The following is a 19,456-nucleotide window of genomic DNA, read 5'->3' as shown; positions in this document are numbered from 1 at the left end:
CAACCAGATGCGACTTCAGCCTGTGTTCCTTCCCTATGATGCACGAGGACCCTTTGGAGATGACCGTTTTCAGGAATGTTCCAGACTATATGTCAAACAGAGCTGTTAGTAAAAATTACATAAGCCTATAATTAAATTACATGTTAAAATGTGGGAAGGGCCAGAGGTTTGGCTCGGCTGGTAGACATGCTTGCACCCAGAGCCAACAGTAAAAGGTTAAAGGTTGGCAATCAACACCAGAATCATATTGCTATCCAGGTATCTGGCCATGCTGTACTACTGCCAGAGCTTCTGAGTTTGTTTTGTCTACATGGCAAGAGAACACCATGATAGTGAAGACATTTTCCCCAACTCTGCTCAAGGGCATTGGATTAGCTTCTGAACGTAGTCATGACGAAAAGTATCCAGACTAGGAAATTAGTAATCAGCCCCCACCCACACAAGCTAGTTATTAAAGAAGGTACCTCTTCACATTATACCAACCTACCCATAAATGGTGCTGTTTCTCACTGTGAAAGTGTCACAACACAGTTCCTGTGCTATGGATGATCTGTTCAGTCCCATGTAACCTTTCAGCCCTTAGTCTAAGGATTCATACATCCTTACACGGAACAGTCTTGGGTAAATAGACACACTTTGTGTGGATTCCTACAGCCGTCCAGATGCCCAAATGAATTAAATGTATTGCTTAATAGAGATCAATAAAATGGGAGATTGCTATGGCCCTAAAATGGGCCTTGCTGAGCAAGGGGAAATTGATATTTTAATGTGGTATTTTTGAAATATCCGTTTCTTTTGTGGCACTGTGACTGTAACCTGACATGGAGAATTTAGGGGGAGCATTTATTTGGCCTCTTGGTTTCAGAGGGCTCTGTCCATCATGGTAATGTGACCTGGCAGTGAAAGCTTTTCACAACATGGGACACAGAAAACAGAAAGCAAATCAGAACTGAGGACTTATAACTTTCTTTTTTTATTTTCATTTTTTTAATTTGTTTTAACTTTTTAAAAATTAGATATTTTGTTCATTTACATTTCAAATGCTATCCCAAAAGTCCCCTATCCCCCCCTGCCCTGCTCCCCAACTCACCCACTCCTGCTTCCTGGACCTGGCATTACCCTGTACTGGGGCATATATATGATCTTCGCAAGACCAAGGGCCTCTCCTCCCATTGATGGCCGACTAGACTATCCTCTCCTATATATGCAACTAAAGACACAAGCTCTGGGGGGGGTACTAGTTAGTTCATATTATTGTTCCTCCTATAGGGTTGCAGACCCCTTCAGCTCCTTGGGTACTTTCTCTACCTCCTTCATTGGGGATCCTGTGTTCCATCAAATAGATGACTGTGAGCATCCATTTCTGTATTTGCCAGGCACTGGCATAGCCTCTCAGGAGACAGCTATATCAGGATCCTGTCAGCAAAATCTTGCTGGCATATGCAATAGTGTCTGGGTTTGATGGTAGTTTATGGGATGGATCCCTGGGTGGGGCAGTGTCTGGATGGTCTCAGCTCCGAACTTTGTCTCTGTAACTCCATGGGTATTTTGTTCCCAATTCTAAGAAGGAGTGAAGTATCCACACTTTGTTCTTTCTTCTTCTTGAGTTTCATGTGTTTTTCAAATTGTATCTTGGATATTCTAAGTTTCTGGGCTAATATCCACTTATCAGTGAGTTCATATCACGTAAGTTCTTTTGTGATTGGGTTTTCTCACTCAGGATGATATCCTCCAGATACATCCATTTGCCTAGGAATTTCATAAATTCATTGTTTTTAATAGCTGAGTAGTACTCCATTGTGTAAATGTACAACATTTTCTGTATCCATTCCTCTGTTGAGAGACATCTGGGTTCTTTCCAGCTTCTGGCTATTATAAATAAGGCTGCTATGAACATAGTGGAGCATGTGTCCTTCTTACCAGTTGGCACATCTTCTGGATATATACCCAGGAGAGGTATTGTTGGATCCTCTGGTAGTACTATGTCCAATTTTCTGAGGAACCGCCAGACTGATTTCCAGAGTGGTTGTACAAGCTTGCAATCCCACCAGCGATGGAAGAGTGTTCCTCTTTTTCCACATCCTCGCCAGCGTCTGCTGTCACCTGAATTTTTTGATCTTAGCCATTCTGACTGATGTGAGGTGGAATCTCAGGGTTATTTTGATTTGCATTTCCCTGATGATTAAGGATGTTGAACATTTTTTCAGGTGCTTTTCAGCCCTTCGGTATTCCTCAGTTGAGAATTCTTTGTTTAGCTCTGTACCCCATTATTAATGGAGTTATTTGATTTTCTGGAGTCCAGCTTCTTGAGTTCTTTGTCTATATTGGATTAGTTCCCTATCGGATTTAGGATTGGTTTAAAAAAAATACGGAATGCTTCACAAATTTGTGTGCCATCCTTGTGCAGGGGCCACGCTAATTTTCTCTGTATCATTCCAATTTTAGTGTATGTGCTGCCAAAGTGAGCACGACTTATAACTTTCAAGATCAGCCCTTAGAGATCTATTTTCTTCTTCTGGACTCCCCACTCCAATACATGTATATGTACATGTGTATGTGTATGGATGTGATGTGTGTGTATGTATATGTAGTAGATGTAGATAAATATGATATATGTATGTGTATGTATATGATGTATATGTATATAAGGGCCACAAACTTGAGAGAGAAAGCAAGGTGGGTACATCGTTGGAAGGAGAAAAGGGGATGGGGTAAAATAAAAAGAATATATATATATTTTTAAAATGTTAATGTTTGGGGAGCCAAGCATAAGTAATGAGTGTCTGGAATCCTAACACTTTGGAAATTCAGGCCTGAAGGTTGTGAGTTCAAGGCCAACCTGGGAAGTAGAGTGAGACTCAAAGCAGAGGGCTCTTGAGAGTGTGTTCACTTTCTTTGCTTTCCTCTAGGGGAACAATGACAACCCCCAAGGGGTACAGTGTTCCACATAACAAGCTGTGAGCAGAGACAGGATCCTTACTATATACAGAATTTGCTCACACCTAGATTCTAAAACTGTAAGAAAATTATTTATGATACTCATAAATTACTCAGTCTCAAGTAACACTTACAGCAACCCAAAGCGACTAAGATGAGATGTGCTGAAGGTTTTAAACCAAGTCTGTTCCCAGAGGATTCCAGTATTAAGATGTAACTAGCAGAATCGAAGCCGAACATCCTCCAACTGCCTCCTGACAACTGCTGATTGAACTTGGTTGCAAAGGTTTAGCCTAACCTGAGTACTCCCATCTGACATGAGTGCTTCCACCTGACCTGAGCACTCTCACCTGACCTAGGTGCTCCCACCTGACTGACATGAGTGCTTAGCATTCCCACCTGACCAGAATGCTCTCACCTGACCTGAATGTTCTCACCTGACATGAGTGCTCCCACCTTACCTGAGCATTCCCACCTGACCTGAATGTTCCTAACTGACTGGAGAGCTATTCTCTGTGCAGATGTTCCACACACTGGTATACATCTAGATGGATGGGAATGAATTATCCTCCTCTGCTATTTCGACAGTTCTGTTTTGCAAAGATATTTATGAAGACATAAATTTTCAGAATTGGACACATATAAAGCATGCCAGCAGACAAATCTTTACTAATATGTTTGGAGTTGTCCTTTAGAGTTTTCTATTCAAAGAAATGATAATGAGGAATTAGAAAATTGCTGCATTAACAATAAATATCTAACTCAATTCCTCTCCAGTACAACATGCATACAAAGTATGGAATAAGAAATGCAAAATTCAGCTTAAACAGGGCTCTTTTAAAAAAAGAATTGACCATCTTTGATGACAAGCCTAATTCTGAACATTTCATAGATATATAAAATTAGGAATACTGCCAAGAGGACTCACCTATTTACCCCACTTAGCCAGGAGTATGTGTATCCTGGCATTTCACAAAGTACATAATGGGTTTTAATTTCATAAAGAAACAAGTAAAAAATAAAACCATAAGTTACATAAGCTTGAGAAATACTGGCTTTAAGCAAAAATTTTTCAAGGCTACACTTCTCAGAACCTTTACTATACAGGCGTTTGCTGTGAACTTGAGGGGACTTCCCTGTAGTGTTTATATCAAACCGGGGACTTGTGTTTCTAAGAACGCTGATAAAGAAACGTGAACATCCCCCTTTGGTGACACTACTCCTGCCTTTCTGTGGTTTTGTTTTATCCTGTTGTGGTCTCCTGTCTAAATGTCAATGCTAGGCACCAGTGAATGATCTATAAAATGTTCCTGAGCACACAGGGCATGAGTGTGTAACATTTTCAGAATGATTCTGTTTCTGGAAGTCTAATCACGCAAAAGTGGGGAAAAAAACCACTCAGAGATTTTGTTTCAATGTCCATTTTTCCTCTGATGTTCTTTTATTTAATTTTGCAATGGCATCAGTTCTCAGCAGGCTGGAGACCAAAGAACTGGCCCCTTTCCACCAGTACAGACAAGGACTTCTCTAGGTCAAATCTTGTGAGAGAGTCTATAGCTGTGTGATGTCTCTGTCCTCAGAGAGCTAGAAGAAATAAGGGCAAGTTGCTGAAATCAGCTGCTGTCACGTGATACTTGACACCCTCTCAAGGTTCCCAGGAACCTCCCCTTGGACCCTTTAGCTCTTCAATTGTAAATCCTCCTGTTGCCTTCCTCTGTGAACTCTGTCTCTTAAGCTTATCTAAATTTTCAAAAATGTGTAGAATTCTAAATCTGAACCTAATAAGTAGACCACACAGATTCTGCCAGCCACTGATCTACAGTTAGACTCATATCATTTCTCTGGAGTGTACAAAGCCCACTCTAGGCCATGAAAGCAAGGAGACTCTTTCTGACTGGATCACTTAAAGGCTAAAACTCTCAGGGCCCCAGACTTCCTGAAAGATCCACAAGCACATATTAACTGCTACCAATGCGTAATCTTGACAGGTATGAACCAGAAAGACTATGAAGAACTACCCAATCAAGCAATAGATGCCACTCATTAGAGTAGAGATTGGTGATGCTGAGATTCAGCCACAACTCCCTGCATCCCTAGGAAATAGCCCCTGGGTATGGTAGACTGGCAGGATGGTGACATCACAGTATATTCTTCATGTCTCTTCTCCCCTTCCCACTGCACAGGCTTCTAACTGCCAATGTGTTTTCTGCTTTATATGTGGCCCCTATGGCTCTTATTCACATAATTTCAGAGATGATGGAAAAACTCACAAATTATTAGAGAAGAAATTAAACAAAACAAGAACTGGTAGGAAACTACTGGTATTTATATTTTTGTTCTGGCCATATACATTTTGATAGGTTCTACTTACAATACTGGAGATAGTACATGTGTTCATTTCTCTTTTCTTTCCAAAGTGCCATTGAAATAACACGATAAAATGTGAATTTATACAGGCTTTCAAAATACAATAAGCTAAAGTTTTACAAAACCCAAACCCAAGGCAGGTAAATCAATCAAACCCATGAAGAAATATAATGGGGACATCAGAGAAGATGGTAGCAGAAGTGAGGACTCTGTATGAAAATAACCTCGGCTTCTTACTGATTGGGCAATGTACTGGCTGGTTTTGTGTATCAATTTGACACAAGCTGGAGTTATCACAGAGAAAGAAACCTCCCTTAAGGAAATGCCTCCATGAGATCCAGCTTTAAGGAATTTTCTCAATTAGTTTAAGCAGGGAGGGACAAGCCCATTGTGGGTGGTGCCATCCCAAGGCTGGTAGTCCTGTGGTCTATAGAAAGCAAGCTGAGCAAGCCAGGGGAAGCAAGCCAGTAAGCAGAACCCCCTCTATGGCCTCTGCATCAGCTCCTGCCTCCAGGTTCCTTCCCTGTGTGAGTTCCAGTCATGACTTCCTTTGGTGATGAACAGCAATGTGGAAGTGTAAGCTGAATAAACCTTTCCCCCTACCCCCAACTTGCTTCTTGGTTGTGATTTTTTTGTGCAGGAATACAAACCCCACCTAAGGCATGTAGGCACAATTCATATTGTGATGGTTAAGCTTGTCAACTTGATTGGTTTCAGAATCACTGAGATGTAGGCTTACATTTTTAAAATCCTTGTTTAATAAGCATACTTAAATGATTTAATCTCCTTTCTAGTCTACCATTCATCAGAGGTGGTAGAAAGGAAAAGTTAATAGATCAAAGGCAGACATTAACCTGTTTAGAAATAGTTCTTTGGACCATCCCAGTCTTTATTGTCAGAATAGCCGCAGTTCAGTTCACACAAATCAGCAGCTGTAGTTTCATCCATTTGCAAATACCATTCACAAATCAGCAACAGCACTTTGATCCAGAAGAAACCTCAGGGCTATGCTAATTGGCCAGGGTTCATGGGATCAGCAAGAAGCTGTCAGAACACAATCAGAAGTTCTTTGGTGCATTTCTCTCTACGAAGTTAGGACAAAGAAAGACCAGCAAAGAGTAACAAGGTGAACCAATACCACACAGTGCCATCCACTGTCTGTTGGGTTATATTTATACTCTTTCCAAATATCACGTGTTCTCTCAAGGGTCTGTGTAGCAAAACATCACATGACCTTTATCCAGCTACCAGAAAAACACATCTCTCTTCTCAGCAAGACATCCCCCCATGTGTCTGCTTCAACACAAACATCTTCTCATAAGACAATTTCCAGAAAAATATCACATGACATAAGTGAGTCTCCAAAAATACGCCAAAATTTCCACTTCATTGAGAGATTGGCCTTTGAACACCTTTGTGAGGGGGGTTCTACATTTGATTAACTGAGCTCCCTAACTGTGGGCAACTCCATCCCAGAGACTGTGACCAGGACTGAGAATGGAGAAAGGAGTTAAGCACTTTCATCTCCTGCTGTTCCGTGACAGCAAGGTGCAAAGTGACCAGCTGCCTCAGTCTCTGAACTCCAGGACTTCCCTATCTTCATGGACAGTACCCTGGAGCTTTGAGTTGCTTTCATCAGGGTGTTTTCAATCACAGCAACAGAAAGGGAGGACTAATACAGATAATAAGAGAAGAAGCACTATCAGGAAAGATCAGCTCCCAGAAACCCAGGAATATGCCTGAGCCTAAACTGAGTGAGCCCTTAGCCTACCAGAAGAAAGACAGATCTACAGTTGACCCTGAACTCCTCCAAGTCCCTCAACAGCTCCAGGAGCCTGTTTCAATTACAGTCATTTCAAATGTTGGGCATCCAGGCATGAATTTCTAGAGCAAGGACTCATAAGGGACCATAAGATGTAAAGCTTCAGGGGAGAGTAAAGGGTAGTGGCTATAAGAGTCACTGTGACTCAGGTGACTTCCCAGGGGTGAAGGAGAGGAGAGAGGATCCTTCACCCACCTGATGACCTTGCTGTGCTCAGGGGGACCACCTCACACATCTGTGTGTGATAATGGTGTCCTTCCTGCAAGACAGCCACCTTACATGTGAGTAATGCTTCACTACTCTCCTGTTTTACTGTGAAGACTCATGTCAGACAAGGCACTGACTAGAAACAAACTTCTGACGAAAAGCACTGGCAGTGGCTCAGCTCTGACAGAACACCCGTGACTTTAACCCCTTGATTTTTCTCATACCTAAAACAGGAATCTTAGTTCTTTCATTGGTTTTTATAAAGTTTCAAGTGAGTTAATATGTGTGAAATCCCATGCAGCACAAGAAATCTGTTAAATTTCTATGTTGTTGATTTTTCTTTGGGGTAGGGTTTGTGTGTACAGGGTAAGATTTCACCACTGGGCCATGTTCCCATCTCTATTACAGTTGTTTTAAGACAAGAGTCAGCAAACTGCATGATACTAAATGGTAGCCATTTTTTTTTAGGTTAAATATAAGAGCAAACCACGCTTAGCTCATAGCCCCACCCCACACACACCCCACACATACCACCACACACAAAACAGGTTTAGGCTATCGTTGACCCACTAGCCATAATTTGCCAAGCTGTAAGGGAAGAAACATCTATCCATTCCTTCCCTATTAAAAAGAGTGGCATCTCCAGCACTGAAACGTAAATTACATATAAAAATAAAATAGTAATACAAAATTATTCTCGCAAGATTTGTAGACTGTGGGTAGAAAGAACGTTGCCATCCTCCTCCTTCTCTCAGCTGAGCCTAGTCCAAGAAAGTCATCCCTGGAAACATTATACCTGTGGGAACGATATTTATCCCCCGTGGATGAATTATGTTGACAACATTACAATCCAATGTTGTCAGGAGCCTGCTTCATTCTATAAATAAATTTATAGGTATCAATTTCTCAGGCTATTTCTGTGTAAACATCTTCCTTCTCAGACAAAATGGAGAGGGCACATATGCCGATATTATTGAACAGAAGGAACATAGAGTTGAAAAATGTCAAGTCAGCAAAATCTTGGGAAAGAGAAGCTGGAAGAAGCAAGAACAGAGTCCTTGGACACATCAGGATCTGAGTGAGCGGCCAGGCCAGGCCAGGGCCCCAGAAACCCTGAGGAAAGGGAACAGGCTTTTGTGGAAGCAATACCTGCCCGATCTGTATGCCCTACCCTGGGAGGCCAGAGGCTTCCTGAGTAAGTCCCCATGGTAATCAGGCTCTAAACATGGGAGGCTGAAGCTTCATGGGGTCAGTGGTAGACAGGTAACCTGAAGCTTTTAAATTATTGGGTATCTCTCTGCTACAGAGGCTCAAATAAAACACGAAATTATCAGAACAAATTTCTAATCAGAATCAAACTCAACTAGACATGGTTTGGGACAAAACCATATTCTAATGTAAAGATCATTTAGAGCTCAATTTATCCCTAGCTTCAAGCGCCCTCTAGTTCTCTACCTAGTAGTGACCCTGGCCAGAATTCCAGAACACAAATCATCAGGAGAGCAGTTGAAATCCTACCTCTTTGCTAATGAGTTAGAACATGTGGTATTCAGTGTAATTAGAAGTCTTAGGGATTTTTCTCTAAAACTCACTTCCCATTTCTCTGATTGTTTGTTAGCATTTGTGGTTTATTTCTGATAGAATGGGCAATAAATCATGATGGGAGTATATAAATACTTATTGGCTTAGTATTGCTACATTGTACAAGTTTTCAATTAGAGAGTTAGATGATGCATTCAAAGAGACCACAATGATTTATAATCCACAAAGTTCAGGTAGAACAATGTCTACAGTCTACAATGCTCTGTTCCACCAGGCATGGTTCAAATTAGATAATAAAACAGTGGATTGTGGTCAATTGTCTGTGTAATATTGCATTTAAATTTTATTTAAATATTCCATTATCACTTTTACATTACACACTTTTCCCCATTCCTTTCTCATTTTTACATGAGACAGACAATTCATCAGGTACAGCAACAGTCTCACTTGAAATGTGAATGACAAACATTGGAAGCAGCTGCTGTGCAGAACAAAGTCTTTCTCCTTCAAAGGCCTCTCTTCACCACCCAAGGTTCCTCATATGGGTATCTGCTGACTATGGGCATAGATGAGGCTCCCCTGTCCTTAGAACCCACACTAAGAAAGCTTCTATTTTACCCCTTTGGGGGACCTTCTATCTCTTGTCTTTACATAGGGCCACTAATGCCCTCTATTCAAATTCTATTCACATGCAACAATCAAACCAAAGCCAGAAGCCCTTGCCCAAAGCTGGCCAAGGAGTTGCTGAAGTTGTTATCTGCTGGTGTCTGGGACAGAGTCAGTATAAGGGAAAGGTTCAAAAGAAAAATTAACATCTCAAAGATACCCATGTTAGCAAACTATAACAAACCACTTTCTTTGGCTCTGGTATATCTCCATTGAGATATTTAATTACTTTAAACCAAGAAATCTAGTTTTTTGGGTATTTTTCTCCTCAGCATGTAACTAACTTTAGGTTTAGGTACATCTGTCTTTGCCACCTGCCTGTTCTTTACACAACAGAAAGATATTTGGTTCAGGTGAAGTAGGCCACTGGGCACTGATACAAAATAATGCCTGCAAGGAAAAGCCCAGATCCAATGTTTCTTTCCATGATGCCTATGCCCTAAGCACTGTCACTGGAAAAGCAACATTTTAGGAAAAAGCATAGCTACCATGTATATGAAAATACCCACTGATTCAGCTATTTCTTCAAGGAAGATTATTGTAGACAAGCACAAGACATATAGTACCCTGGTAAAAGGCAGACAATAAGCAAACATGGGTCCTTTATGGCTGTACTGTTTGGTTTCTGTCAACTTAATACAAGCTAGTCATCTGGGCAGAGGAAACATCAACTGAGAAAATTACCCTAACTCCATCAATTGGCCTGTAGGAAGTCTGTGAGGCATGTCTTGATTAATGCTTGATGTGACAGGGTCCAGAACTCTATGTGGGCAGTCTCACCCTTGGACACATGGTTCTGGGGTATATGGGAAAGCAAAATGAGTGACTGGAGAGGTGGCTCAGCAGTTTAGGAGCACTAGCTACTCTTCCAGAGGACATTGGTTCTATTCTCAGCAGCCACATGACAGAGCACAACCATCTGTAACTACAGTTCCAGAGTATTCGATACCCTCTTCTGGCCTTCACAGGAGCCAGGCACATATATGGCATACAGACATATACACAGATGGAACATTCATACACATATTTTTTATAAAAAAGAGAGAGGGGAAAGAGGAGATGAGGAGGAAGAAGAGGGGGAAGAAGAAGGAGGAGGAGGGAAAGAGGAGGAGGAGGGAGAGGATGAAGAGGAGGAGGAGGAGAAGAAGACTGTGTAAACCATGGGGGACAAGCCTGTATGAAGCATTTTCCATCAATTCTGCTTCAGTTCATGCCTCCAGTTTCCTGCCTTCAGTTCCTGCCTGACTTCCCTTCATGATGGATTGATTGCAAGCTGTAAGATGCAATATACCTTTTCCTTCTAAGTTGTTTCTGGTCATTGTCTTAGCTCTTGTTCTATTGTGAAGAGGACACCATGTCCATGGCAGCCCTTTAAAAGAAAGCATTTAACTGAGGGCCTGCTTGCAGGTTCAGAAAGTTAGTCCATGACCATCATGGTACAAAGCAGACAGGCATTGATCTGGAGCAGTAGCTGAGATCTTTACATCCTGATCCACAAGCAACAGGCAGAGAGAGAGAGAGAGAACACCTCCCAGTAACACACATCTTCCAACAAGGTCATACATAGCTCCTAATCCTTCCCAACAGTTCAACTGGAACTAAACATGAAAATATATAAACCTATGGAAGCCATTCTCATTCAAACTATCAATTGTATTTATCACTGGGTTAGAAAATAAACTAGGCTAGTGGTTTGCAATCTGTTCTTGGAGACAGATGTGTAAAAGTCATTTCTATAATGATTAATTGCAATAATGATTAATTGCAATTCCAAGAGTGGTGAATGGAAAATGGAGGGAGCTGTGCGAGTGTGGAGTGACTGTCCTGAGGAAGCAGATTTTGAGTGACATTTAGAAGGTAGCACAGGGTCCTCACACAGGCAAAGCAACACATCTGACAGCTTTGAAATGGAGAAGATATGGTACCAAATTGTAAAGATATCATTGAACATGCCTTGGGTTGAGCCCTGTTGGGGGGCAGCAGAGAATCCCAAGCATTTAGATCAGAGGAAGTGAAAACTGGGTGCCACTGAAGAATTCCAGCTTCTGTGAGGAGGATACCATAGACTGAGAATGTACAATGCTTGACCATTATCTGCTTGCAATGCTCCAGTCTGTCAGATTCTTCAAACTGTTGATATAAAAATGTGATCCCTGAAGTTCTCAGACAGTCAGATTCCTTGAGCATCTACATCCTCTCAAAAGTTGAAGCTTCCTCCACCCGTCCCTCTTCCTCCTGCCTTTCTCCTAGAAGTCTGTCTTAACTACTTCCCTGTCCTTACTGCAAAGTGACCTGACAAGTGTTGTTGGGCTCACAGCTTGAGGTTCTAGTCCATCACTGCAGGGAAGGTACGTCAATGAGAGCCTAGGCCACTGGTCATACAACATCTTTAACCAGAAGCATACAAAGGCTGAATTCAGCTCATTTCCTGCTTTTTATGTAGTCTAAGATACCACCCAGGTAATGTCGCCACCCACAGTGCATGAGGCTTCCCACCACAGATGCCCACAGTGTTCAGAGCCTGGTTATACTAGATCTCATCCAATCTTCACCTGTCATGCCAGATTCACCACAGAGCTCCTGTAAGAACCACCTGGAGGTTTATAACCTCACTATGCATGCCTATGACACAGACTGAGTCTTACTTTGAACCCATGTGAGAGTTGGGGCTTTGCCATCAGCCTACAGTTTCACCCAATGGTGTCCTCTGCCATTTGATGACGCTCTCTTCCGGCGAATTATGCTCTGTGTATCAAGAATCAAGAACTATTGCTTCTTATCTGGATTTCCTGCATCTCTACTATCACCTCTCAAGAATATTCCCCCTAAAAAAAATCTAGCATCCCAACAATGATTTCGCCACACTGAAGCAAGATGTTTCTACCGATTTGTGTTAGTGGTTCTCTGTTTCACATCCTTCAGTGGCCTTGAGTTCTTACAATAAAAAATCCACATATATTATTCAAGGCACTTGGTAGCTAGGCTTTGCCTACTCAGTTCCCACCATGCCCAGTACCTTTAAGAACTGGATTGGGAGTCAAGCCCACCTAGAGTGCTAACTTGAGTCTCCACTTGCTTATTGCTTCTGAAAAGGAAACCAGCACCCACAAAAGTCAATAAAAATACCCCCACTAGTCCCCCCAAACGTTCTCATTTAATGTTTTGGCAAAACAAACCTACAATGAATGTTGAAAGCTGACATTAAGCTGGATTTTAAAACCAAATAACATATGGCACAGTGGTGTTTATCAGTGGCCAGTAATTTGCTTCATTATCAATTGTGCATTTTTAATGCACCTGCCAAAAAGTTCTCTAGTTGAAATTGCATGCACGCTGAAGAATGAGAAGAAAACTGGGAACATTTTGTTGAATAGCTCCACAGTCGCCCCTGCTTTGACCCAGCTGAGGCGAATTACTAACTGAATGTGTTTTGCATATAATTTTTCTTAATAGAAAAGTCAATTTCCCCCTGGCCCACAGAAATAAATATTGAGCAAGTCATTTTTTTAAATATCCATTCCAAGGGGTGACAGAATATTAGCATGCCTCCAGGGCCCTCGTCTCCAGCATGCTTGTGCCAGCCCCCACTTTTATAGGCTCTTTCTTCTAGAAGTCAGCTGTACCTCTCTCTTCCCTCTTATCTTAAATAACACTCATTTAAAGAGACTCCCTGCGGCTGTATCTAAGGCTCTCCCTCTTGCTCTTGAGGTTTTCTCCTCTCCCTCACCGCCCCACCACCACCTCTCTCTTTTTGCACACCTATTTTTACACATCCTTAGCTCCCACAGCAAGTAATTCTGCCCTTTTTTGTTGAGTTGTATATCTAGGCATCTACATTGCTTAGAACACTGAAGTTTCCAACAAGTGTTAGATAAATGAATGAATAAGCTACAAATAAAGAGTGTTACATTTCTGTCTCCTTCTGGAACTCTCCCCTGCTACTTGTGGCCATGACATCTGGTTATCATAATGTGCTTGAGTCTTTGGCTATATGCTGAATTAACGGCAGACACACCTGCTGCCCTGCACTCAGGTACAAGGCTGTGCTCAACACTAAGGATTTAGATAGCACAAGTTCATTGTCTCCTAATGATGTTATGGCCAAACCTCCCACATTTCCCCATAGTTCACAGGGAGCCTTGCAGACACTAGGAAGCAGTTCAATTAATGAAGTTCAGTCTCCTTACTCAGAAGGAGCCACAGATGACACAGCAATAGCCATCTTAAAATAAACAAGGAGGACTGGGTTTGGGCTGACTGGCACAACAGTTGTTGTCCACAAACACTGTTTAAACACAACAATCTTCCATGAAAGTAGGTGCAGTTATGATAACCCATTCTACACATGAGAGATTCCAGGACAAGGATGTTAACTAAATTGTACAAGTGGCCTCCTTAGGCACTAGCAGAAGCACAGTCAGAGTCTGACTTCAGAACACAGGAGGTCTTGATTTCACTTGTTCCTTTTCCCCAGTGATCAAATTTAGAAGTGCAAGCTCATTCTGAAACCAAAGCAAGTTATTATTAAATAAGTAATCGGAGATATATGAGCAGCCATATTGTTCCTGTCCCTAACAGTCTTCAGTCAGGGTCACGGGGACACAGAGACCACTGTCCAGATCTTCAGAGACAAATGCTGTCCGGGGTAGTACTTTATGCCGCCTCCATAGTGGGCCCCATGTCTGAAGAACAAGGCTGTCCTAAGTCCAGGGGTATTACAGGCAAGAAGAGTCTTTCATACAGGACAGCATTGCCTTGCCCCTCTAGCACCTCTTCCTGAATATGGAGGAAAAGTACACCTTGTGCTGATTTCTGAGGAAGTTTTCCAGTTCCTTTACCCTAAGACTGCTGTAACAGGACCCTACGTGCTTGGAACTGGGCTTACTTGTATTTTCTATCCAAAGAAATATATGTGGTTACCCCAGAGACCTTCTCTACCATAGCAGTAGTAGGGTTGACTGTCTGTGTGATTAAGAAATATGGCACCTTTATTGGAGAATTTATTGACAAACTTAATGAGGACAAAACTGCTCAACTAGAAGTAAAGCAGTTGTGCATCCAAGACGCAATCGACCTGGAGGAGGCACAGCAGGCACTGGGTCAGAAGCACCACTACCTCTTCAATGTTCAGAGGAATAGCATTGCCCTGGCCTTGGAGGTCACTTTCCAGGAACAGCTACATAGAGCATATAACTAGGTAAAGAATCGCCTGGACTACCATATTTTGGAACAGGGTGTGATGTGTTGCAAGGAGGAAGAGCACATGATAGACTGGGTAGAGAAGCATGTGGTGCAGAGCATTACCATACAACAGTAAAAGGAGACCATGGCCAAGTGCATTGAAGATCTAAAGCTGCTTTCAAAGAAGGCTCAAGCTCAGCCAGTTATGTGAATGTGTCTATCTCAATTGTGATAGCCAGAGAGAGTTAACTTAAATGCAGAACTCTTTCTGCATGGGTGTTATTGAAATTACAGTGTACCTTTCCTAAGAAATGATCAAGGTCCATTTAGTGGCTTAGCCCTATTGGCCAGTGAGGTATTTCTGATCCTTGCTCTGTATCCAGAGTTGTCTGATAATATTTGAATAAGCAATTTGCAACAGCTCGCTGCCCAACTGAAATTACCAAGTTATATTTCAAACTTATAATTAGTTAAAAGGTCTTGCAATAAAATGTTTGAAACAGAAAAAAAGAAAACAAGTAGTCTTTCTATTTGTGATATTTTAGTTCTTCATATTGGGTTCTTTTCTACCATCTGTTGCATAATCTACTTTTGTGTGAATAAAATTTCTTTAAATGAAAGTTTGTCCCATCCTACTTGTGTCTGAAATTAATTAAGATTGACTAGGAAACACTCAAGGAAATGTCCAAGGAAACAACTTTCAATGTATTCTATGAAATATTTGAAACACCATTTTGGGAAGAAATCCACACAAATGTAAATTGTTGTCATTCAAAATTGCTTTATTTTAAAATTTCTAATGTGGTAACTATATGTAAATAAATTAAGAACTGAGAGAATTTCCTTGGGGAAAGAGGTTACCTTGTTAGTTAAAGATAAAATGAATATCACATGTGGTGAATTATCAGAAAAGAGTTAAATATTGGTAAGGAAAGAAAGACAGAACAGCCTCCCTCCAACACACCATGGGAAATATGGGCTCTGTAGCCCCTTTTGGAAATCTTGGAGAACACAGAGGTGGGTCTCTGGCTGCCAAGCCCAACTTGAGTTTCATCCAGGGGAGTCACATGGTGGAAGGAGAGGACAGACAGTCCTGCACATGACACACATAACACAAATCAATAAATATTTTTTAGAATGCTTGCACATTAGAAAGAAAATAAAATTTGTTAAACGCCACCTAGAACTTTGAAAGAACAAAAGATAGATGTGTGTGAACATATTAGCTTTCCAACATTTAATATGGGTCATGAGAAGTTGAAAAATAAAAATCTTTGCTCTGGTGCCCAGGGCTCTAAAAGTAAAAGTTAAATGGTTCAAGAGAAGGATCAGTGTGCACTTGTGGGGTCAGACTCAGCCGGCAGGTCTTGCTCTCTGCTTGCAAGTGCTGAATTCAGTGAGCTTCACTAGAGCAAAGCTATACCAGGATAAGCTGTGGGAACAAAGTATTAAATGGAGGCCTCACCAGACAGATTAACCACACAGTCTGTGGAGAACTGGGAAAAGTTGGTCCTGTGGAGCAAAAGGAGGCTGTGTGTAGCCTCCCCAAGCCTTGAGTAGGCTGGCTTTGACCTTGCAGCCACTGAGTATGAGACCACCTAGGGTGGAGCTTTCCAATTTAGATGGCTCTATTGTTCTGTCACCTGTTGCTGCTCTTCTCTAAGACATTGCTGCTACCTGCCGAGAGGCCCTTGAGATATTCCAGAGACAGCATCCAGTGGATCACCTACAGGCTGGCAACAAGCACCAAGAATGGATTGGCGGGGGATGGGCCTCCCCCTTTATAAGAACAGACTCTTAGTAAACTTGGGGGCCTTGAACAAAAACGTGTCTTGGCCTCCATTACTTCTTTCCCATACAGCTCCGGCCTCCCACTCAGGAACCCAGTTAGTGTGGCCACAGTCAGCTTACATCCGCTGACTGACATGACTGCACAGCTCATAGAAAAGGCAAGTCTCATGCCAGCATCTACCCAAGGGACTGAGTTGTTCTTGTGCCATGATGCTTCCTGGTAGGCCAAACCCACAGGAAACTAATTACACTGTGTGTTGGGCACTGATGTGGGTGAGGGTCATCTTGGTCTACATAGCAAATCCTGGTGAGTCCTTGTCTGAATAAAATTTAATTTGGAAGGTCTAAGGGTGAGATGAGAAAAGTGGGCAGCACTTCCTGTGTTTGGGGGACTCTGTCTCCTCTTGAGCAGGTTAGCACATGTAGTTCTGACACTCAGAAATCTGAACTCACAGATGCAAAAGCCACATTAAGTGTTTTCAATGAATAAATAAACAGAAACGCATACATTGAAATCTTCCTAAAAGAAAAAATTTTGAACTATTACAAAAATCTTAAAATGAACTGTCTCAAACATAGAATCTCAACTTTCTCAGAAACCCCCAATCATTGCCAATAAATGCAGTTTTTCATGGTAGAAAAAAAAATGATTTCTCTAAAACCGAGGGGCTTGAGTGTAGGCATTGTCATGATAAAGCACAGATTCACCATCAATCCTGGGACCAAGCAGGGAAGTTCTGAAGAAAAGTCACATCCTTCCAAACTTAAGGACCATCATCTGAAAGTTAGATTACAGTTGATGCTTCAGGCCTTAAAACAAAACAAAAACAAGTAGTCAATAAAATAGATGCCCTTCGCCACCTTCTAGAGCCTTCCTCATTCACACAACCCCTTAACTCACCCATCCCTATCTCCTCAGCAACCAAAGCTGGGACCTTCTCCAGGCTGCCTACTGCAGTCCCTAGAACTTCTTCAGAAAATCAAAGCTGCTAGGTCATTTGTGTGCCGTTTGCTATTGAATTTACTCAAGTTAAACCTGGCATACTACTCATGGATCTCCATGAGATAGATAGATAGATAGATAGATAGATAGATAGATAGATAGATAGATAGATAGATAGATTGATTGATTGATTCTTTATGGTTTATCATGACAGGGTTTCTCTGTGTAGCCCCAGTTGTCCTGAAACTCACTCTGTAGACCAGATTGGCCTCAAACTCAGAGATCCACCTACCTCTGCCTCTCAAAAGATGGAAATAAAGGTGTGCACCACCATGCCCAACTTCAACTACACTATAGGTATAGGTATAGGTATAGGTATAGGTATAGGTATAGGTATAGGTATAGGTATAGGTATAGGTATTAATTCCCTCTGCTGCCAATAAGTCTCACATTCATGAGTTCCACTAAGCAAAGAAAGAAATTATATTTTAAGGAGTATCTCTATTAAGTAAACACAGATATTTTCTTGTCATCATTCTCTAAACAATACAGTCTAATAACTATTCACTTTGTGCTGACATTGCATTCAGGATTATAAATAAACCAGAGATGACTGACAGCTCACAGAGCTTGTGTGTGGGTTTGATAGAGATTCTGTCTTACTCTGTGTGGGGAAAGGGAACATCATCATGGGCAGGGAAAGGAATCTTGAACTTTGCAAAGAACCTCACTGTCTATAAATTTCCTCCATTTTCAAAATCATAGTGATAGGATGAGAGGAAAATACAAAATCTCACCATCTTTAAAACATTTACGTGGCCCAATTGTTAAGCTCTGGCTAGCTTAAAAATAGCACAGATCATAGAACAAGCATCAACCTTGAAGTGTTGGGATTCCTTACCTGGGAATATTATGTTGATCTTTCCCTGAAAACAGAAACAGGAGCTCTGACAGGCATGTTTATGGTTAAATGATGAAAAAGTAAACTAGTGTTTAAAATATACAACAGTTAGAACAACTGGTGTTAGTATGATTTGGCTAGATACATGTCTGGCTTTCCAGTACTATTGAACATCATCTCCTAGAATGAATAACTGTTGATATTGGTTCTTGTGAATTCAGTTTTCAGCATAATTTAATTCTCACAACAACCACAAGATGAGAATTAAAATCCTTGCTTCACAGAAGAGTGGCATGTGTTCAGAGAGATGGAATAAGCTCCCAGAAGACAGAGCAGCATCTGGGCATGGGTGGGTTCCTCCCCAGGCTTGGACTCTATCACCAAGGCTCTTTATGAACCTGTCTCTCAGCACCAGACTCCAATGTTTGATCTACCTCCACCAGATCGGGGGCCTGAGACCCCTCATGATTGAACATTTTGGAAAAGCCTGCAGCAGAGATGAACACTCAGACCACTGAGACACGTTAATACTAGGGCATCTGACACTTTACAAACAGTGATGAATCAGCCTCTTCTTGCATAGCTCATTTTAAATGTAATGAGTTGGTGATTCATGTCCCTTGTAAAATCACCCTTGGCCCACCATTTTTCAGCAATATGCTGTAGTAGAAATGGTCTCTATGGATTGAGGCACATGTATCTGCAGAAACGTCATTACTGCTGCATAAATAACACTCTGTTATTTTTTAATGGATTATTTTCTCCATCTGTTCAAATCTGTGCTATTTATTACACAGAAGCAGGCAATATTATTTGCCCTAATTTCAAGACTTAAAGTTTTTGACATAGCCTGCCCTTGGGCCTGTGTTGAGTAATCTGGATCTGTTTATATTTCTTATTATTCTTAATAAGTTTTGTTTAACTTTGTTGTAGACACACACACACTAAGCCAGGCTGCTGGGCAGATTTCCCATGGAGAAGCAGTGTCTTGTACAATGGTCACTCTCTGCAGCACCAACTGTCACCATGCAAAAGACCTGATGACAGCAAACGCCAGAGAAGGAGTTGTCTTCCTAAAGATATTCCAACATTGACAACA

The 19,456-nt window shown here is 41.5% G+C and overlaps 1 non-coding gene and 1 pseudogene across 1 annotated transcript; one reads left to right on the top strand and one right to left on the bottom strand.

The window, feature by feature from the left end:
• Positions 1 to 2,362: 2,362 nt before the first annotated feature.
• Positions 2,363 to 2,469, bottom strand: LOC115030658 (U6 spliceosomal RNA). Its single transcript, XR_003836264.1, has one exon. It is a non-coding gene; the product is annotated as a U6 spliceosomal RNA (small nuclear RNA).
• An 11,705-nt stretch (positions 2,470 to 14,174) lies between these two features.
• On the top strand, positions 14,175 to 14,933 carry LOC110290569 (ATP synthase peripheral stalk subunit b, mitochondrial pseudogene; annotated as a pseudogene).
• The last annotated feature ends 4,523 nt before the right edge of the window (positions 14,934 to 19,456 follow it).

This window comes from Mus caroli, unplaced genomic scaffold (genome assembly GCF_978045245.1).
Source record: "Mus caroli unplaced genomic scaffold, Mus_caroli_1 scaffold_3, whole genome shotgun sequence".
NCBI lineage: Eukaryota > Metazoa > Chordata > Mammalia > Rodentia > Muridae > Mus > Mus caroli.
This window is presented reverse-complemented; position numbering and strand designations above follow the sequence as displayed.